The sequence below is a fragment of the Idiotropiscis lumnitzeri genome, chromosome 14, assembly GCF_059441095.1.
Source record: "Idiotropiscis lumnitzeri isolate Australia: NSW breed Sydney's pygmy pipehorse chromosome 14, RoL_Ilum_1.0, whole genome shotgun sequence".
Taxonomy (NCBI): domain Eukaryota; kingdom Metazoa; phylum Chordata; class Actinopteri; order Syngnathiformes; family Syngnathidae; genus Idiotropiscis; species Idiotropiscis lumnitzeri.
Genome location: NC_142404.1, coordinates 15922847 through 15942595, shown reverse-complemented (window position 1 = coordinate 15942595; position 19749 = coordinate 15922847). Strand labels below are relative to the sequence as shown.

General features: G+C 41.6%; 1 long non-coding RNA gene across 1 annotated transcript in view; it reads right to left on the bottom strand.

Moving 5' to 3' along the window:
- Positions 1–9895: 9895 nt before the first annotated feature.
- The window catches only part of LOC148323700 (uncharacterized), a 56190-nt gene continuing 46336 nt past the window's right edge, over positions 9896–19749 (bottom strand). Inside the window, exon 5 of the long non-coding RNA XR_015846435.1 lies at positions 9896–9996. This is a non-coding gene — a long non-coding RNA (uncharacterized LOC148323700). The remainder of the gene's footprint in view (positions 9997–19749) is intronic.

Genomic DNA, 19749 nt, shown 5'->3' with positions numbered 1-19749 from the left:
GGTCATGTGTTTAAGCATCAATTACAGTCACAAGGAGAATTAATGGCTATTAATGTGCGAGCATTGCTGGCGCGGTTTCGGGCGCGTGTGTGCGACGTGCACGTGCACGCGCTCGTTAGGCTTGGGTGGCATCTTGGACTGGTGGCCGGTTAATTGCAGCTCACATTTGCATCGCAGTTCCAAATGCCCAACTTGGATTGAAGGTTGTCCATTTCAATTCATTTTCAATATGAGTTGAAAAATATTTCCCGCGGGGGCGGGGGTTAAAGAATAAGAAAGCCAAGCAGGGCATTCGTATCCGTGCCTCAGGACATGAAGATCGTAGATCGCAAAGGTCTTTGACTCTTTAACTGAATTCTTGACTGACAAATTCAATTGGCCTGAATGCAATATGTGTATTTTGATTCAATTTTCCCGGCAAATACATGCAGATACAAATTGTTTACCTGGTTACGACCCACGGGGAAAATCAATGTTTACAGCCGTGCTTTGTCATCCCTAAGTGCATCGCGAAATAGGACGATATGCCTTTAATCAAATCGGGGGAAAAGCGTACAGATGGTTAATTTTGGGCTGTGAAGCTTTTGCAACATTTTACAACGTCTTCTTTTGCTCGTTGATGACTTTGCGTTTGTGCCCTCGGTTGGGCAGAGCACCATTTCGATATCGAAATATTAGATTTAGAAAGGTCACTCTCCAAACAAGTGATAATAAATCACAGATGAGAACTTTGTTTTGTTTTTAAAGACCGTACGTAATCTGGCGCAGGCATGAAACGCTTCTAGATGGTATCTTGAGCTTTGAGGCGGTTGCGGGTGACAATCAGGTGTAAAAGTTTTGACGTGCGCTCGGGTTGCTTTGTTAAAGGCTGCCGAGTGAAAAGAAAACAGCGGCGCGTTGTTGCTTTGCTGTCACTGTCAGTCACGCGCGAGGCGCTGTTTGGACAGCCAGCTGAGAGGTCCGCGCCGCTGCCAGCTCGCGCCTTTTAAACAAGCCTTGGCTTGAGAGACACTTTAACAGCGAGTGCCACTCACAGCCTGGATGGCCTGTCTGGAGGGGGCGGGGGGGGCAAACACGTACATTGAAAGGATTTCAGGCATGTCTAGCAAGAGACTTTCAGATTTGGTATAGAAGAAAAAATGATCACGGAATGACATGAAAAGTTCATTGTTCAAACGATATCGTTTTCATGGTATTAGGTGAAATCTTCATTTGATTTGTTTGTCCTAATTCACTTGTCTAAAAACATTTTCATCTCTGCAGAGCCGGCTCACACCAGGTGTTGGTAATTTTATGGATGCTCGCAAGATGGCATATTCATAAAAAAAAAATTTAAAAAAAAGGGGGGGGAGTTGGCGTTGTGGGTGTGAACACAGTCGATTTCACATCAGATTACCTGCGCCATGCTCCTATTTTGAGCGGGCCTCTTACTGTCAATCAATTGTCCTGAAGTTGGCCAGAATGCCCAACATGGCGCAAAAAGGTAAAAGTCAGTCCTGGAACTTTTCTGACACACCTCAAACCCCAAATCTGAGGCTTCCTCCTCCTCCTCTTCCTCACACATGACTTTGATAGCCTGTTTGCTAAAGAGCAATTTTGCAGGAGGAGAAAAAAAAAAGAAAATCTGATACATGGCCCGAGCTGAAGGTTCATCTTGATGGGTCGAAAGACCACCTCCGCCCCCCCCCTCTTATGTTGCTATAAAGTGGAGCTAAAAGGCATCTGGACAGCAGATTCATCAGCATTACTTGAATGGAGGCGCCAGCTCATATAGCATTACACGGCTGACAGGGAAGATGAATCTCGGCAAGCGGGCGCATCGACGGTCCTCAAAGAGCTTCAGTCACGGCCCCCCCGGTAAGGACTGAAAGATGGGACGGAGGGCGCCCAGATAACACATCACGCCACGTCGACAGGCCGCGTTCAGACGCTGTCCCGCCGAGTGTGCGGGACAATGTTGTGTTCGCTGCCAGAGTGGCGTTGACATCGCTGACAAACCTCGGCGGCATCGGGCCACTCACTCACACTTTGGTCGCCGATCTGTCAGCGGGCTCGAGCAGTCTCGACGCTGACAGCTTTTCACTCCCATGAAAAATTTGCAGTAACTGGCATGAAGGGGGGGGATACTTTAACCCTGTGACAACCGAGAGGAAAATGGATTTTCACCCTTTCACAGCAATTGCAACAAATTGAATTTTATATTTTTCAAAGGACACAAAGAAAAAGATCTTAAAAAAAAGAAGCTTTTAGATGTCACCAGATGGCAAAAAGAGTAAAGCACTGCCATGACAAAAGCATTTAAAAAAATCTACAAGATAAACGTACCATGTGACCAAAAATTTCAGACCCAATTTCAACCCAGGGACACAATTTTTAAGTGTACATTTCAACGATTTGTTTCAACAAGATCAAAATAAAGATTGAGAAACAAAAGGATTTCAATTTTTATATTTTATGGTAAAATCGCAATTTAGATTAGAATTAGAATTAGATTTAGAATTTAAATATTATTAAATTTGCAATTGGATCACTGTGTGGAACACTTGAATTTTAAATAAATAAATAGATAGATAAATAAATACATAAATAAATGCATTCAACAGTTCTACATTTAGTTTCCTGCAAATGGCACTAATTTGGTGAACTAGCCCAGATACAGTATGTAATATAACATATTAAAAATATAGATCATATTTGGCATATTAGTACAAAAACAAAAACACCTAAATATTAAACCCTACCAAACGATTCAAAAGCCGTCCATGCTCCCTAGAACGAATTATTTGCTGATCCTGATTGGCTGCGCGGCTACTTAGAGGGTTAAGGAGGAGAGAAAGAAGAAAAAAAAAAAAAAGCACAGAGCCAGAAAGGTGTCCCTCTTTAAAAGGAGAGCCTTATAATTTGCAATAATGGCACGGCAATAGCTCTCAGAGAGAAAATGACAGGAAAAAGCTGATCTGACATATCCTTAACTGGCAGAAACACATCCATTGTAGACAGAAGTCTTGTTTACTTGCTAAAATGGCATCAATTAGGAGCAGATGGCAAAATTAGCATATTCTCTTAATGGACTGGCCTTTCTTGTGCGCCGTTCTCCAACTGATTGCATGGAAGGGACATGTTAAGGGAGACTGGGAAAAGGTCAGGTGTCTGCACCATTCAGCCGCTCATATTTTTCGCCAAACACTCGCGCATTCTCCATGCCTATTGTCATGTAGGAAATCTTATTTCAATTCTCGGCCCAGGAAGGAATCGTTCACGGTGACGACTCCTCCGTGGGAGAAATTCTCACCGTACTGCCGACGGTACAGTGGGGGTCAAATTTTTCTTTCCAGATATTTTCTTCCGTTTTTACTTGGCTCGGCGATTTTGAGAGTGGGCTGCCATTTGGATATTTTTTTTTTTTTCAATACGGTTCAGTTGTATTGAACTTTTAATGCAATAAAATACAACTTTATTTGTATAGCGCATTTCACAACTCATTATTCCGTCAAAGGCGTTTCACATTTGTTCGCATTACGCTAGCGGACTTTCGTTAGACGAAATTAAATGATTTGGTTGAAACATTTTAAATGGAAAATGTTTCGATTATTTTAATTTATTAGAAATTCCAACTCCAGATGACAAATCAAACTGCTTGAAGCAAGCACACTGCACTTCTTATTTGCAGAACTGCACTAGAGAATTGTTTTTCCCCTTATTCGACACCTATGTGATTTTTTTTTTTTTTCATTTCAATGTGAACGGAAATTGTGATTTTCTCACATCCAACCGAGGCCTCTTTCCAATGCGCATGTAAACTAACCATGTAGGCAACCGCAGTCTCGACGTGTTGGCCTACTTCAGAAAAACGTGACAAAGGGTCGACTGCAGTTTTAAGTTATAATATCACCAGTCACCACTAGATGGCAAACGTCTTATACAGCCCTATACCACAAGTTTTAATATTTTTTCGTGGCTTTGGAATGATATGCAGGACAAACATAGTCGCTCAATAATATTCACTTTTTGAATGAGAGTGTAAAAAAAGCGTTCGTAAGAAACTTGTGTTCTCTGCAGTTGTTCTTCATTTCGAATGAAAGCGCGACACAAGTTCAAGTGAACGGCCGCACGCGCGTTCGAAGCGGCCATTTGATGAACGTCAGCCATTTCTAGTATAAATTAAGCAAATGAAAAGTCTGCTTCCCCAGATGTTCAATACTCTTTATAAATTGCTCAGCTGATCAATCGGAATGATTTGCCTGTTCGTTTTCATTACGCGTCGACGGCGTCACTTGGAGGGCAAATGAATTCAAAAGATGATATTTCATCATCAGCGCTGCGGAACACATTGCAGCTCCTCCCACGGCCAGGACGCAGACTACAAATCCCCCCCCCCCCCTCTCTCCCTGCCCCCCCCCTTTTGCGTCTGTGCCCCCGCCAACCCCAAATTGACTGGTCTTGCACAGTTGCAGCCGAACAAGAAAGGAATTGCTAGTGTCAAGACGCAGTTTACAAATATGACATCTCCTCTGGCGTGGCTGAAAATATGAAATATTGATTTATGTGCAGTAAAAGGTCTTATAAAAATGATCACATACACATGAGGGATTAATGCGCGGAAGATCAATAGAAATTTCATTCTTGACACTGGACTGTCACCTATGGTGAAATGCTAAAATAAAGAAATCAATATTATCTATGAAATGTCAAATTTATTATAATTATGTGGATGAGAGCCAGCCAAGTGGCTCCCAGGGGGGGGGGGGGGGGCTGAGAAGGATAGGTTAGCACTCTGGAGCATCCCTCATGTCCCTCCTTCTCCTCCTGCCAATTTTCAGAGCAATATTGGTGTAAAGGCTTCTCAGCCCTTACGTATGGCCGCGCTGGAACACATTCCTCCTGGAATATTTAAGTGACAAGAGCACACGGGGGCGGGGGGGTCATAGGCTGCAGCTTGCGTAGTTAACAGCTGTTAGCTTGGCTCCATCGAAGGCTCGCCTATCAGGCGGCCGCCGTCGAAGCGCCACGTCTCGTCATCATTCCGCCGTGACACCCGCGTTCTGGCCCGCTATTGATCTCCAGCCGGAGCGTGTCATGTTGATCTGTTCTTTCAATACGAGACAATGATTTAGTAGAACGTGGAAACAAAAAAAAAAAAAGGGGGGGGTTCCTCAAATTTGTTAGGGCAGCACAAATGGATTTTTTATTTTTTTTTACTACCATTCATGTGATAATTCATTTTTTGTTGTGGCACGGTTAAGATTGGTGTCATGGCAACGTGGATGGAAAAATATTCTATATGCATGTTTTATAGCATAAACACGCCGTTTCAGTCATAAAATCACATTTAAATACATATAATATCGAGCAAGAAAGGATAAAAAAATATTGCACAAACAGTATATCAGTGTGCTGTTCCTTCCATTTTTTTTTCACAAATTTATCATCACACAATACACTGATTATCAACAGTTATTCCCGAAGAATGAATTTACAGCCGTCGCTCTCAGTAGGCAGAAAAAGCAGGATTACAGTGAATGACAGTTTTGTTCTTCTTTCTTAAAATTTAGTCTCTTACTAAAAAAGGGTGCGTCTATCAAGTGGTCAAAAGTGGAATTAAACCCCGTTTTAATAAGAGTTACACTCCTGATTTAGCGTGTGGAGTCTCTTGGAACGCTAAAATCATTAGTTTTAAGAAAAAAAAAAAAAAAACAGCGAGCACCAGCCGCCCACATTAAAGTTTGTACTCAGTAGAGTCCAGACCCGACAGAAAGCCTTTAAAATTTCACAAAAACTCTTTTTTCAAAGCTCTCAAAGCCTTCAGTGCTGCAATAAATAAACCGATGAGCGGACTAAGAAGTTTGAAGCATTACAGCGATCCATTTTTAACAAAACGCGCTTACTCAAACGTTTTTAACCCATCCAACTATATTCACTTATTCTCTAAATAAAAAAAAATATATATATCTCGACTTTCGATCTTGACTCTGATGCGACACAATGGGAAAAGTGATGGAAGAGGCAGAGTTTTGCAACACTTGTCAGGCAGTTCAGCATTCACTCTTAAGTTAATTTCAACACATTAAATTGGTTGACGATGTGCGGACAAGACTAAAAAATTAAATAAATAAATCCATATTTGGAAATATGAGGTTTCTGCTCAACAACGGTCTGTAGTTTTATTTCGTATTGCATTGGTCATGACATTTATGGTGCTAAATGTAATCCACAATGTTGATATAATTGCATATATCGATATTTTCAGCCCGGTTTGCCAAACACAATTTCCGAGCATCATTCTCAAGTTGTAGAAAAACCTCCATCGGAAGCTGTAAACGTCGTATTATCGGACTTCCTCAAATCCACCCGGATGTTTTATTTGTTATCGCGCTAAAGCTAAGAGCTATTTGTGTTCATTCCCTTGTTTTCCATGTCTAATTAATATCCTTTGAATGCATGGGGATCAATTTTACTTAATCAATTCTGGGTTGTGCCGCTGGCCTTCTAAAGGTCACTTAGATATGGAATGGGAAATAATCAGAGTCACATCACAAAAAGGAAGGGGGGGGGTGCATGGTTAGGTAATTTGAACGTGGCAGGCACATTTTTGCATCGGCGATCGCACCTTTCGGACACAACCTGACCGTATGATTTTCCCTCCCATCCCATTTCAAGCTTTTTCGACGGAGGCCGACTGTACACAGCCGTGCGGCAGCTGTGTAATCCTTTTAACAACCGACGGAGCGATTAAATGAAGCGGCGGTGCAGCTGCAAATGGCCAATAAAGCCGACACAATATCATCCCTATTAAACAGTAATCTGGGCAGGCTTAAGAACTTGTGTGTGTGTGTGAAGGGAGGGCGTGGGGGCTCGTGGGCGTAAAGGGGGGGGGGGCATAACAAAATGTAATCAAGCAAAACATGGGGGATTTTCCTCAAGCGAAGAAGGCCAAACAATTTCCACAGTGGCTTACATGAAAGTTCTCAGCCACTTCAGGTGACCACCTTATCACGCGCGCACACCCCCGGCCCGTCAATCCCGGTTATTTATCAGCACGGATATTACGCCAGAAAGGGGGGGAAACAGGAGAAAATAACAAATTGTGTGTTTTTTAAAGTGGCTCAATCCAATTCATAAGATCACAATTTGAGAGATAGAAGCGGGTTTATTTATTTTTTGCGGCCCTTTCAGCGGCTTATGTGCACATGAAAGGCGAGCGAGGGAGCCGAAGCTGATGGAGCCTTTGAGCTCGGAGAGAGGAGCCAAACCTCTTGAAGGTTTTTTTTTTTTTTTTTTCCTTCAAGGGTGGGGGCGATAAACCAAGTGGAGGCCGCGGGAGCTCCCTCCGTCAAAAAAACAAGGTGTTCCAACTTATCGGGAGTGAAATGATTACCCCTCCGCCGGGCCCATTACTGCTGGCTCTCCGGGTCAAAAGCAAGCCGGGATAAAAGGGAGAAGTGAGGCCTCCTATCCAGCCACCAATCATCCATTAGCGCTCAGAACGAGGAGCTTGTCGAAAGCCCCCCCCCACCACCAGACCGCTACCAAACCAACCCTCTCCTGTCAGTCTGCCGCATAAGCGACGACGTAATCACAGGCTGCTTACAAATAATACAATCCAACTTTATTTATATAGACAAATGATTCAAAACGGTTTGTGTGTTTACACTAGGGCTTAATGATTTGCGATTGCGATTTTTTTCCCCCTCCAAGATTGCCTTTTAAAATCCTTTTTTTTTTTTATTAATGTTTTCTTTCCAGGAATTATTTGTATTCTATTTTTTTTAAGTTTCTTTTTCCAGGTATTTTTTTTAAATCCTATTTATTTTTTTTCCTCCAAAGACAAGCAATAAATGAATCTGTATTACAATGAACAATATCAGATATACATGAGTGTTTTAGTCTACGCAAAGGACAAAAGGAAGGCAAATGCACAATAAATTCATACAAAGTTGAGCAACTGGAATTCTATAAATATATTGCATAAATACACATTTAAAAAAAAGCTCACAGATCAGCTGAAATGAAGCAAAAACTACTGACATTCATTTACAATGAGACATTTAAATACTCTATTAGACCCATGAAATCATGTTAGTCTATTCTTTTGATTGCGTACGTTCTCCGTACTGCGTGTGATATTTATTTATTAATTTTTTTTATTTAATTATTTTTATATTTATTTATTTACTTATTTTTTATTTTATTTTTTTATTTATTTAATTTAATTATTTTTATATTAATTAAGTGATTAATTAATTAATTAATTTATTTATTTTTATTTTTATTTTTATTTATCGATCTATATATTTATTTATTTTAGTCCAATCAGATTTCAGCCTCTTCAGTATGTGTTGCTATGTCAATCTAATCTGCCCGCTGTCCTTAAAATCTATCTCAATTAGCTACGGGGCTGTTTCTTCTCCAAATCAAGTTCTAAATTCTTCCTTGATGACATCGGCATTTTGTCGCCGTCTGATTGGTTGGTCAGAGCAAAACTTGTCACTGCCAAGCTCAACAAACAAATCATGTCTGTAGCGACTTTGGGGGGCAGCACAATCAATATGACAACTGGGCGGAAGTGTTGACGGAAGGCAAAGCTATACGGTAGTTTCAACGCACATGATATAATTCTCGTGCTTTTATGTTGACAACTGCGAGTGGCAATAAACAGGTAAAGGCTCGCCAGCGCTTATCCACCAAAACAAGCTCACAAAGACTAACGTAGATCTCTCGTGTGTGCAGTCTTCTCCCACCTAAGCCGGACTGTTTATTCCGTATGCATCGCTATCGAATAAAGCAAACCGCCTGAATCCCATGCGAGCGAGACGCAATCGTCGGGTGCATCTATCTACATTTAATCTCTCACTCTGTATGCATTGCGTCGCGGACGGACAAACGGCCGGCTGACCACGCGCATTTCTGTTTAGAACAGCACAACCCTTCAGGATTAAGGTCAGCGCTTTAGTCACCTACACTACGGAAAAAAAACAAAAAACCTCCCAGCCAATTGTTGGTGGCGGCATCTCTGATAAACAGAGTGTAACAATCGGTTCTCCCACGCCTCCGTGCACAGGTCAGCGTCAAGGTCTTCACAATGTAAGGCGATGATGCCTTGCTCGGAATTGTGCAATTCCATTTGGTGATATGGAGAGCGAGGGTCCCGACGGGGGAGGGGTCGGGGGAATGTTGGAAAGGACTTGATGTCATCTACAGTTTCACATTGCAGATTAGCCAAAACGAGAAGGTGACCCAAAAAGCTGTCGGCTTCCTGGTAAAAAGATACAGGTATTGCCAAAATTTGGCCATAATCGATCAGGCCGTATGAAACATATTGATTAATTTATTGCTCGGATAAGATGACCTGGAAGAAAAGCTTTCAAGACATTTGTATGAACGAGTCGCCGTGTTGTGGACGAGGATGAGTGAGCGGAAATCACGTGAGAATTAGTAGGCCACACCACAGCAACGCTTCCATCTGGCTGAAAAAAAACCAAAAAAAACTTAATGGCCTTTCGATTGCGACCACTCCTTCGTATTTGAAATGATCAAAAGGGGAGAGGAAGCCCGCGCATCATTCGTCATCATTCAGATGAGATGTTGAGCACACAAACGGACTCCATAGCAAGAGCGGCGCAAATGCTGTTTCCGATGATCTAAAGCATCTCGTCTTGTCCTTTTCGCACGCTTCCAATGAATTATGTATCGGCGGTGATTTATGGCGCGCCATGCTCAACCTTCTCCCTCTCCCTCAATGGAGGAGCCGACATGGATTTTTTTGCAGGGAGCCAACTGGGAAAACCAAAATTGCTCAATTTAAGGAAGTAATTAAAACTGTCCACAATCAATATTTATCTGTGGAAGGATCCTGGTGGGGGTTTAGTGCCTCAAACGTCCCCCCCCCCCCCCTTACCTCAATTCTGCTGCGTGTCTCGCCGCTCTCTTCCTTCATAGGAGCAAAGCCGATCCCACTCTGGACTCAGGTGACACGCGACAGCCGTCGTGTGTCACATGCTGCAAAACATGCCACACATCAATTTTTTGGCACATGCCTCGGCCCTGCGTCACAATTTCGGCATCATTTGACACAAACATTTGAAGGCCCCAAATAAGGTGCAGCCGTGGTTACTTACAGCGAATCATTTTAGTCATCATTGAATATTTTCAAAAGTATTTCAAAATCACTTGTTTTTTTAGTTAATTTGAGCATTTCACAATACCAAAAATCATAACTGATGGGTGTTGGAGAGAGTTGAGAAGGGATTTTTTGCAGGGGGAACTATAAAAATGTTGGATTGTAAATAAATAAATACAGAATTTTCCGGACTATAAACCGCTACTTTTTTCCAAAATTTTGAACCGTGCGGCAAATACAGGGATGCGGCTTTTCTGTGGATTTTTCATTCACCACTAGGGGCGTTCTAGAGTTATATAGTATATTTATATAAAATACGCAAAATAAATCTTGATTTTTTTTTTTCTTGGGTCTGTTTTGTTTTAATTCGCAAAGTTGTTGCTGTGTTATAAGGCACTTTTTTTGAGAATCTGTTTCTGTACCTTAATGTGCATTCACAGTACAAAATCATGCAGTAAACAACTCATTTTTTACAACATGGAAAACTGCGGCTTATAGCTTGGTGCGGCTTGTATATCGTGTTTTTTTTTTTTTTTTTTTTTAAATATTGTTTATTTATTTTTGCCAAAAAAGAGTTGCTGCGGCTTATATGCGGGTAGGTCTTATAGTTCGGAAAATGCGGTAAAAAACAAAACACTTAACTGCAGGAACCTCAAATGTTTGAACTGGAGTCGCAATCAAAGCACAACAAAGGATCATAAGACGTAAACTTCAGTCCCCCCTTGACAAAAGCGCCGTACTTGATTTCAATCGAATATTTCCGGCCACTGGCGTGAAGCAAGTGCGCCGCAGTGGTGCAGCTTTGCTCACGAAGGTCTTCAAAGGTGCGTCTGGCCGCAGGGACGAAAATCATGCCCGTGTCATTCTCCATCATCAATTTTAATTATCCTCACAAGTGCTCATTCTGCTTTAGGCGGCACTGAGAAAGCAAGGAAAAAAAACAATTCTATTTGGGATGTGGAGTGTGAGGTGAGACCTCGGTTTGTCACAACCTTTCACCTTGTTTTTAACACACACACACACACGCACACACACATAACACAAGCAAAAATCCAAAACAAAAAAGCCCACAAAACATACATGCTCTTTCTCGCTCGCACACACACACACGCAAGCGCATAATTTCTTATCTTGTGTTGTTGCTGGAGGCCAGCAGGAGGCAGCCAGCAGGTCAATATAGCAAAGGTCACGCCCCGTCTCGCCAATCTCCCACCGTAAGTGAATGCAGCGCACGTTTAGCCATCATTACGACACAAGCGCTGGCGTCTCCTCCCAATAACATGGCGGGGGTCCCATCGGCCTTTGCGCCCACGCTGCGTCACAACGCCACCTATCCAGCAGTGTCTGTTAGCCGGCTTTTCTAATTGGGCTGATTTAGGTGGGATTATTTCCCGGATGAGGACGCGCTGATGCCGAGTGGCGGTGCGTTGATGATGTTTGGATTGGGGATTATTGGTATTGCGAGTGAAGATGATAGGCTTGTTGTTTAGTGGTCTGGCAAACTACAAACACACTTGCACAAAGCTGCTCATAAACTGCAGAGGATTCTGTATTCAGCGTACGCGAGAATCTTTTGCAGCAAAAATGTGAGTACATTTCCACATCCATCCATTATCTGTACCGTTTCGCCTCACAAGGGTCGCGGGACGCATAAATCGTAAAAAAATGTAGTTGGTTTTTTTTTGTTGGATTTTGAAACTATGGAAACATTATAATCGTTTTGCGACTAACCATATACATTGTATTTCCTTATTTTCCCGTTTCCATGAGTTGAACCAGCGACGTGTCGTAGTACCAATACTGACCTGGGAGAGGCAGCATGGTGCCACAGGGCATCCGGACTAAAAATATCAATACAAAGAACAAGCAGAAGAACGAGGCAAACTGTTAGCTTTTTTCCTTGGCAATAATTACATTTCATACCTCAATGAAAGAAATAAAAAAATCCTAAATACGGAATAGGTTGAACAATTACGATTGTCAGCCGTGACCACCACAGCAAGCATATTGAGGAGGGAAAAAAATCTTGACACGCCACTTGGATAATCTTTTCAGGAGATTTGCTAATCAGGCCTTTGACAATTTCTCATTTAAAAAAAGTATAGTTAGATCATCGATTAGTTTTCGATTAATCGAAATAAAATATTGCCATGACCGCGCCGATTTCCAACACGTATTTTGCAAACTATACCAAGGACTGGAAGACAAAGGAGCAATTCCCTCCTGGCTTCGACAAATCATCCCAAACTCTATTATCTGTAATTTATTATCCCTCCATTTTTTTTTTCTTTCCGCCCTCGCTCACTCTCACCGCCGTTTCCCATGTGCGACACGCTGAGGTTATCACCCAACACTTAACAAATGATGCGCTTGTGTTTGTATGAATGTATTGATCAGCGCTCCATTCGGGCAGATATCTTTCTTTATTTAGGATGGCAGCTCGGGCCGGCAGGGATAGCGTCTGCCTCCTTCAAGGCGCATCTCCTGCTTTTTTTTTTTGCCTCACTGGCTTGCCTAACTGCACCACTTTATTGCACAAATTCAAGCTGTCACTTCCCGCGTTGCTAGAATAACTCAGAGACAACAAATAATAATACCGAAAAAGTAGGATAAAATAATCTTGTCACGGCGCTAAAAGTGATTGCTGCGGGGGGGGGGGGGGGGCGCAATCTCCAATCAATATACTAATGCCGTAATTTAGACTCGCTGCGCTGGAGGAGGAAGCCGACTCTCATCTGGTATTTCTTGGCTCACTGACCAACTTTGACCTTCACCGGCAGTGAGAGCGGGATTATTGTGATGTTGGGCTCAAAGAAATCACCAACAAGAGTTGAGAGGCGACGGCTGACATTTTATGTTCACCACCACCAAAACCTGAACTGATTAATTCTCGGTCAGCACCAGCTCTTGAGCTTCCACTTCCTCCATGACAGCAAATCCTTGACACTCACATGACTGAGTGGGAAATAAAACATGGCCGCTGATTACATTTTGCTTAGCCCAGACTGTCGTCTCACCGTTTTTTTTTTTTTTTTAAAGTCATCAGACACCTTTTGTCTTCAATTTGTTCCCTCAAGAATTTCTCCGCCGTACATCGTGGACTATAATGAAGCAGAATGGTGCAAAAGGCCCCATTAATTAATTTACTTTTTTTTTTTTTAGTGTTTAATTCATAATCTCATGTGTAATACAAAGTACATTTCTTGCAGCTCAATATTCCTCAGTTGAAATCATTTCACAACTAAAAACTTAGAAGACTTACTTGAAGGAGTCATTTTTACAATATCGGAAAAAAAAGACAAAAGAGCAACAGCAGACTGGAAGCCATCCTAAAGTTTGTCTGAAAAGGAAGGAATTGATTGCAATTACCAAAGAGTGTTTGCCCGCCCTCCTCCAGTGACGCTAATGACTTAATCGTCCCTAAACATGCACGCAATTTGCCACAATTGCCTTGAACTATATGCCGCACTTACGTGCTACAGATTTCCAATCATACTGACATCACGTGCGTCGTCGTCAACAACGGCATCAACAGCCACGGAATGATTGTTCACGCTGGAGGAATTCAAACAGACGTTAAATCTGGATTGTATGAATTTGTCGTCTGGTTTTGGGATACAAGTGTATGCAAATTAATCACATACGGAATTTTTTATTTTATTTTATTTTTATTTATTTTTTTTTTACAAAATTCTAATTTAGCTAAGTGAAAATTCATGCTTGCTCTGTGCTTCGGCGTGGCGGTAGCATGAAAAAGCAATATTACGCGTGAGGTTTGATTTATGAACCTGCCCAGGTATAATGCCGTTTGTATTGATTCCCTTATTCCCAAAGAGTTCTCAAATTAAAAATAACAACGCAAGGAAGGAATTGTAAACAATGACAAATAGGAACAGGAACAAAAAGAACAAACTTTTTTTTTTTTTCTATAGACAATCGGTAATATCACCGGAAACAAAATATAACAATGATCTGACATTTATCCTTGACAAAGTTTGTTATCATCTGTGATGTCCGCCCCTTTTACTTTATTTGAAGGCAAATTTAAAAATAAAAGTCCTCGTTATATTTCAACGTATTAAAGATTGAAAGATATTGCCGTGTTGCAATTTCCCATTCCGATTATATTGAGTGGTATTGTTCACCGTCAAATATGATGGATTAGAACACAATAGCATATTAATATCAAGATGGGTTGTGCCCATGTAATCAAGTTTTGAACATATACATTTTTTTTTAATGTACATCGGCAATTTTGTACACGAATGACCCCGTTCGTAGTCTTTGTTTTTGTTTTGAACATTTTGACCAGATTTTAGTCGAACTAAATCAAACAGTTAATTACTATATGATCATTTCAAAGCAGTTTGGGTTATTGGGCTCAGATTTTGAGTGTTATGATAATTGTCATTGGTGATAAAATGATTACTTTCACATAATCTGAAAACAAACCCATTCACAAATTAATTGGTTTACAAACAAGTGACAAAAAAAAACAAGTGAGATACAAAAAAGAAATTGCTGGGTTGTTTTCCTAACCCACTCATTGGGTAGCTGTGGAGTTTGAGCAGATTGGGTTACTTTTAACAAGAGTTTGAGTTGATTATTTTGACCCAGCACATTGGGTTGAAGCTTGGAATTTGGCTGGCTAAAGAGTTGAAAATGTTACCTCAAAAATCTCGACCCCATGTGCTGGGTCAAAAATCCTCAACCCAACACAATGGGTGTGAAAAACCCAGCAAACAGTCAGCGATTTACCCAAGCGTTGGGTTACTTTTGAGCCAGCAGATTGGTCATCCGAATCAATCCGTTGCTTAATGGATGCCCATCCCGAGTGCCTGAGCACGCTTTTAAGCCTGCGCTTGAACCCAACGTGATGCTGTGCCTTTTAAATGGCAAACCTCTGAGCGCGCATGAGGTCCGAGCATCTCCGGTCACGATTGGCATCACGGTGACAGGAGCCAACCCGGGTAATCTGACACATCTTGATCACGGCACAGTGCTGATCCATCTGCCACACTGGGGATTAAAAGCAGCAACGCGGGGGCTAACAAGGGTTAGATATGAAATTTCTCAGAAGTGACACATGACAGGACAAACAATTAAGTGTCACCGCGCTGACCCCTGGGCGACACTTTTACACCATGACCCCCCCGTCTTGATGCTCCACGCATTAGTCATTCCTCCAGCGGCGGCTGAGTGAGGAAAGCGAGATGCTTTTTTTTTTTTTTTTTCCTTCATCCGACCGCCAGCCCCGTGTTGTTCATTGTTTAGCCATTATGATTAAACGATGTACAGCGCTATGGAAATGGCAGCGCTCGTGATTTGTCTTTGTCTGGCAGAGCTCAGCATTCCGGCCGAGTTGCAGAAGTGAACTTCAAAGTAGTTTTGCTCTTTATACATCAGAGACTGAAACATTGTCGACCAAAATATTATTGAGCAAACTAGATTTTTTAAATTATTTTTTATGAGAAAAAAAAAAAAAAAAGAAAAACAACGCTATTCGCAAAAGCGGGTGTCAAACTTTTTTTTTTTTTTTCTTAGTCGAATTACGCCGGTAGAGCTCAGAAATCACCGCAATTACTCACGCGGCGAGCGTAAACGTGCAGAAAAAGCCACTTTTGTGCTGAGTATCACTTTGAGAGGAGGCGAGCGGCCAAACAAAAGCACAGACAAGCACGCAACACTGTCGAAGAAAATCTTATCTCAAAGTTATTCCACGGCAATTCAAGAAGAATCACACTCCTCACAAACTGTGATGAACGCAAACTCTGAAGAGAGCACGTCTGGGCCTGCGGGAACCGTGTTGGTGAGCCCGGTTCTGCTACCTGCCGCATGGAGGTAAGTATGAAAACGACATTGGCCAGCTCGGCGTCATTTCTCCGAGACAGCTGGCGACGCTTTCCTCTGATTCACGGTAATCCACTTTTTATTATGAAGGAAATACTGGCATTTTTTGGATGCCGCTGGTAATGCATGAATATTGGTGCTAGGTAGGGACATATGGTCCAAACGGCAAAGAAATGGGCCCGATTTCCAAAAAGTAAATTCTCAATATTGAAATAATAAAAGACATATTCACACTGGGTTGGCTCACTTCTGCGGTTTAATACTGAAGTGAAACGCCATTTATCGTGGGGGCGGGGTTACATTCCAGACTCACAATAGTAAAAAAAAAAAAGTCATATCAGAACTTTTTGAAATCGTTATTACACCTTGCACGTGCTTTGGACACACTTGAACTTATTAAAAAAAACTTTTCAAACATGTTGCAGACTCATTTGAACTCAAGCAAAAAAAAAATAAAAGACAACTTGCAGGTATAAAATGGATGGGAAATACTGCACTTATCATAGGATAATGATACTTTTGCTACGTCACATAACTTTTATTTAGGATTTATTTTTGCATGCAAAATTAATTTGTTTTGGTTGTTACGAGAGATTTCTGTCTCATGCCTCTTTTTCACTAATTTAAATCTAACCACCAGTGACGTTTGACAGCATTTCAAATAAAATTGAAATTTACTTTGGACCTTATAGATGACAAAAAGAAAGCTATGATGTGCTGTCACCCAAAAAAAAATCACTTTGACTTAAAGAAAATTATTTTACTGTTGAATTTTCCTGAATTAATTTTCATAATTTCATAAAGACTGACAATATCATTGTTTTCATTATATTATTAGCTCACGAATGAGTAGCTTCTTTTTTTCCCCGGAATACTTAATCAAGTAATTATTTAGAGAACAAATTAAAATTTTTGTATGAGTCGTGCTATTCCATAATGGAAAGTTGTTGTTGCCACTTTCGGTTCGTCACCACTCGCAATTTGTTTGCCAAAATTCTTTACACGGAACGCAACACGGGATTCAAACTCACAACCTCGGCAGCAACAAGTACTTCCCTCGACACAACCGAAGCCAAGCTTAAACATGAAGTATGATTGCATTTTACCCGTGGAAAAAACTGCTCCCTTTCTTGAACGTAATTATTCACCAGTGTAGGCTAATTGCTTTAATCTTTTCTTTTCCCAAAGGCTGAGCATCAACGAACGATACATACTTCCCGCATAATATTACACAATACGGTTCCAGCTCAATGATTAAGCGTAAGTGCTTTACCTCACACTGTATTGTAGCAGATTAGATAATGCATAGCATTATGCAAATGACGTGACCCATTTCTGCGATCTGTAAACGAATGTATTTTACCTTGAAGATAAAGGCGTCGCAAAGCCGCAAAGCCATTTGTAGGAAAATAAGCAAATATTTGCACGGCTTCCAGTCTAGCTGAGTAATCGTCGGACTAACTAAGCGCTGTGAAAAAAATAAATAAAAGAATTACAATCAATGCAGCATATATGATCAGCGTTGAAGGGAGGAAAACACGTCGTTACTCTGAGACTGACACAATAAACGTTTTTCCTTTCATATCCTTGTTTCTATTCGCCGATTTTGAGGAAAAACTATTTTCAAAATATCCAAACAAACAAACCTAATTAAAGCTGGGTACACCAAGACCGACTTTGAATATTTTTAACAATTTTTTTTTTTATCAAATTGAACGATAATGAAAAATCCCCAAATATTATAACAAAGATTCAGCAAAACCCAGCCAGGGTGTGAATTCTTATGGGCGTCATTTTACAAATTGACGTAAATCCATATGACGCCGAAGCCCCAAATCAACAATATAACAGATTGGACTGTTGTTGCGTGTGTCCCTCTCATTCCATGCGACAGCTCAATGTGATAAAGTGCATCTCGGCTGTGATTTCCAGCGCTGTCATCCAAGCAACTAACATTCACGTCACATTATGTCGCAATGAGCGGGCTAATTCCGCTACAGACACATCGAGTGCTTGCGCATCATCGGAAAAGGGCAAGACTTCCTGCGAGCAAATCAAGCGAGGCGGTGTGGGGAAATCCGGACCGATGTCGAGCGCAATGCAAAAGCACACAGACGAGCGATAGCGGGCTTGTCGAGGCAAACAAACAAACAAACAGGTTTCGGTGAGTCGGTACATAAGTGGGTTTATGACCACTACACGAAAAGGCGGGGAGGGTTGACTGGCTCCAAGCAAAGCGGGGGGGCACTTTTTTTTTTTTTTTTTTTTCTTGTCTAAACGACATCTCCTCGCAAACAGCGTCGTCTTGATTAAAGTTTAATTAAGGATCACATTTGGCTGCGCCTCTCACGCCGATCTACATGAGCAGATTTCCCGCGGCTTAACTCCTTCGTTGGGAAAATCCTCCTTTATTACTTTCAACCTGTTGTAAAAGCTGTTGGCACAGAGGGATGGCCGCCTCATACACTGGCCTTGTTTGCTTCCGGAACAATCCCAAATCTCTGGAGACCCCCCCCCCCCACTCCCGCCCTCCCCGTGCGCGCGAGCGGTGCTTCAATTTAATATCCGTCCTATCACGACAAGGCGCCGGCTCATTATTAATGATACTATTCATTAATTTCTTGTTGGGCTGATGTTATTTATTAAAATATTAAAGAAAGCTCCTGAGACACAATCACATAATGAGGGATGTGTCCTCCTTCCAGCAGCAACCGCCCGCGACGCCCCCCCGCCCTTGCTGGATGGATTGTGGGTGGAATTACCCCACTCGGACGCTGGTAGCCTGGCGCACCCTCATTAGTCGTCCTCCAGGGCTGAGTGACACCATAAATCCATTCTGCACGTCCACCGACGGCGGCCATATACAAACGCGCAGGCTCGTCTCGCCCCGTTAATGAGCCATTCGCATGCACAGGGAATTGACTCGTGTCCGTCCGCCTTAACTGGACAGTATTTTTTATTTATTTTTTATTTTTTTTGGAGGAGCTCAGTTTGGATTTAAGGCCTCGGTTAGCCGTTTTAGTTCTCATTAATAAACTATTAAACTTGCAATTGAACTTGGCGAGCGCCTGCGGGGGTAAATACAGGCAGCCCAGTGGTTGAACTAATGTTCACGTGTGATGACAGAGGGGCCACAAATAGTCATCATTTTAGAAATCGCTTCATCTGTCGATTAGTCAATAAGTCAGATTTAAACAAAAAATTAGGTTATATTTCCGAACTTGTGGTGGCTCGTGGTTAGTTCTCGGAACCGATTTGCAAAGTCCTGAGGGAACTTTAGCCATCTTTAATTATGGCTTATACTAACACTGATTACCAGAAGAGTATATTTTCTCAGTTGATTTCTAGATTATATTTTGTCAGATGCGGAAGGTAGGCAAACTTTTTGATTGGCTAAAATTTGACGGAGGACCAAGAGCAGATGGATGGAGTGTTTTGGTAACCTCACCTCATCGGAGAAAAAAAAAATACATTTAATTTTAAATGAAAGTGAACAAAAGCATTACAACCAAAATATCTGTGTTTGAAAAACCACAGTTTTTAGAAAATAAATTATTCATTTAATTTTTTCATTTAAATTTGACGGGCCGGATTAAAACGTTTAACGGGCCGCATGCATGTGGCCCCCCGGGCCGTAGTTTGCCCACGACTGGTCTAATCCCTCCAAAACAGTTGCTTGTTTTTATATTATCTTAGACACGCCCACGACTTTGCCAAGCCCATGTGACCCCAAGGTCTTAACTAGATTCAACTAATATGTGTGCGAAGAGTGCTATAGAAAA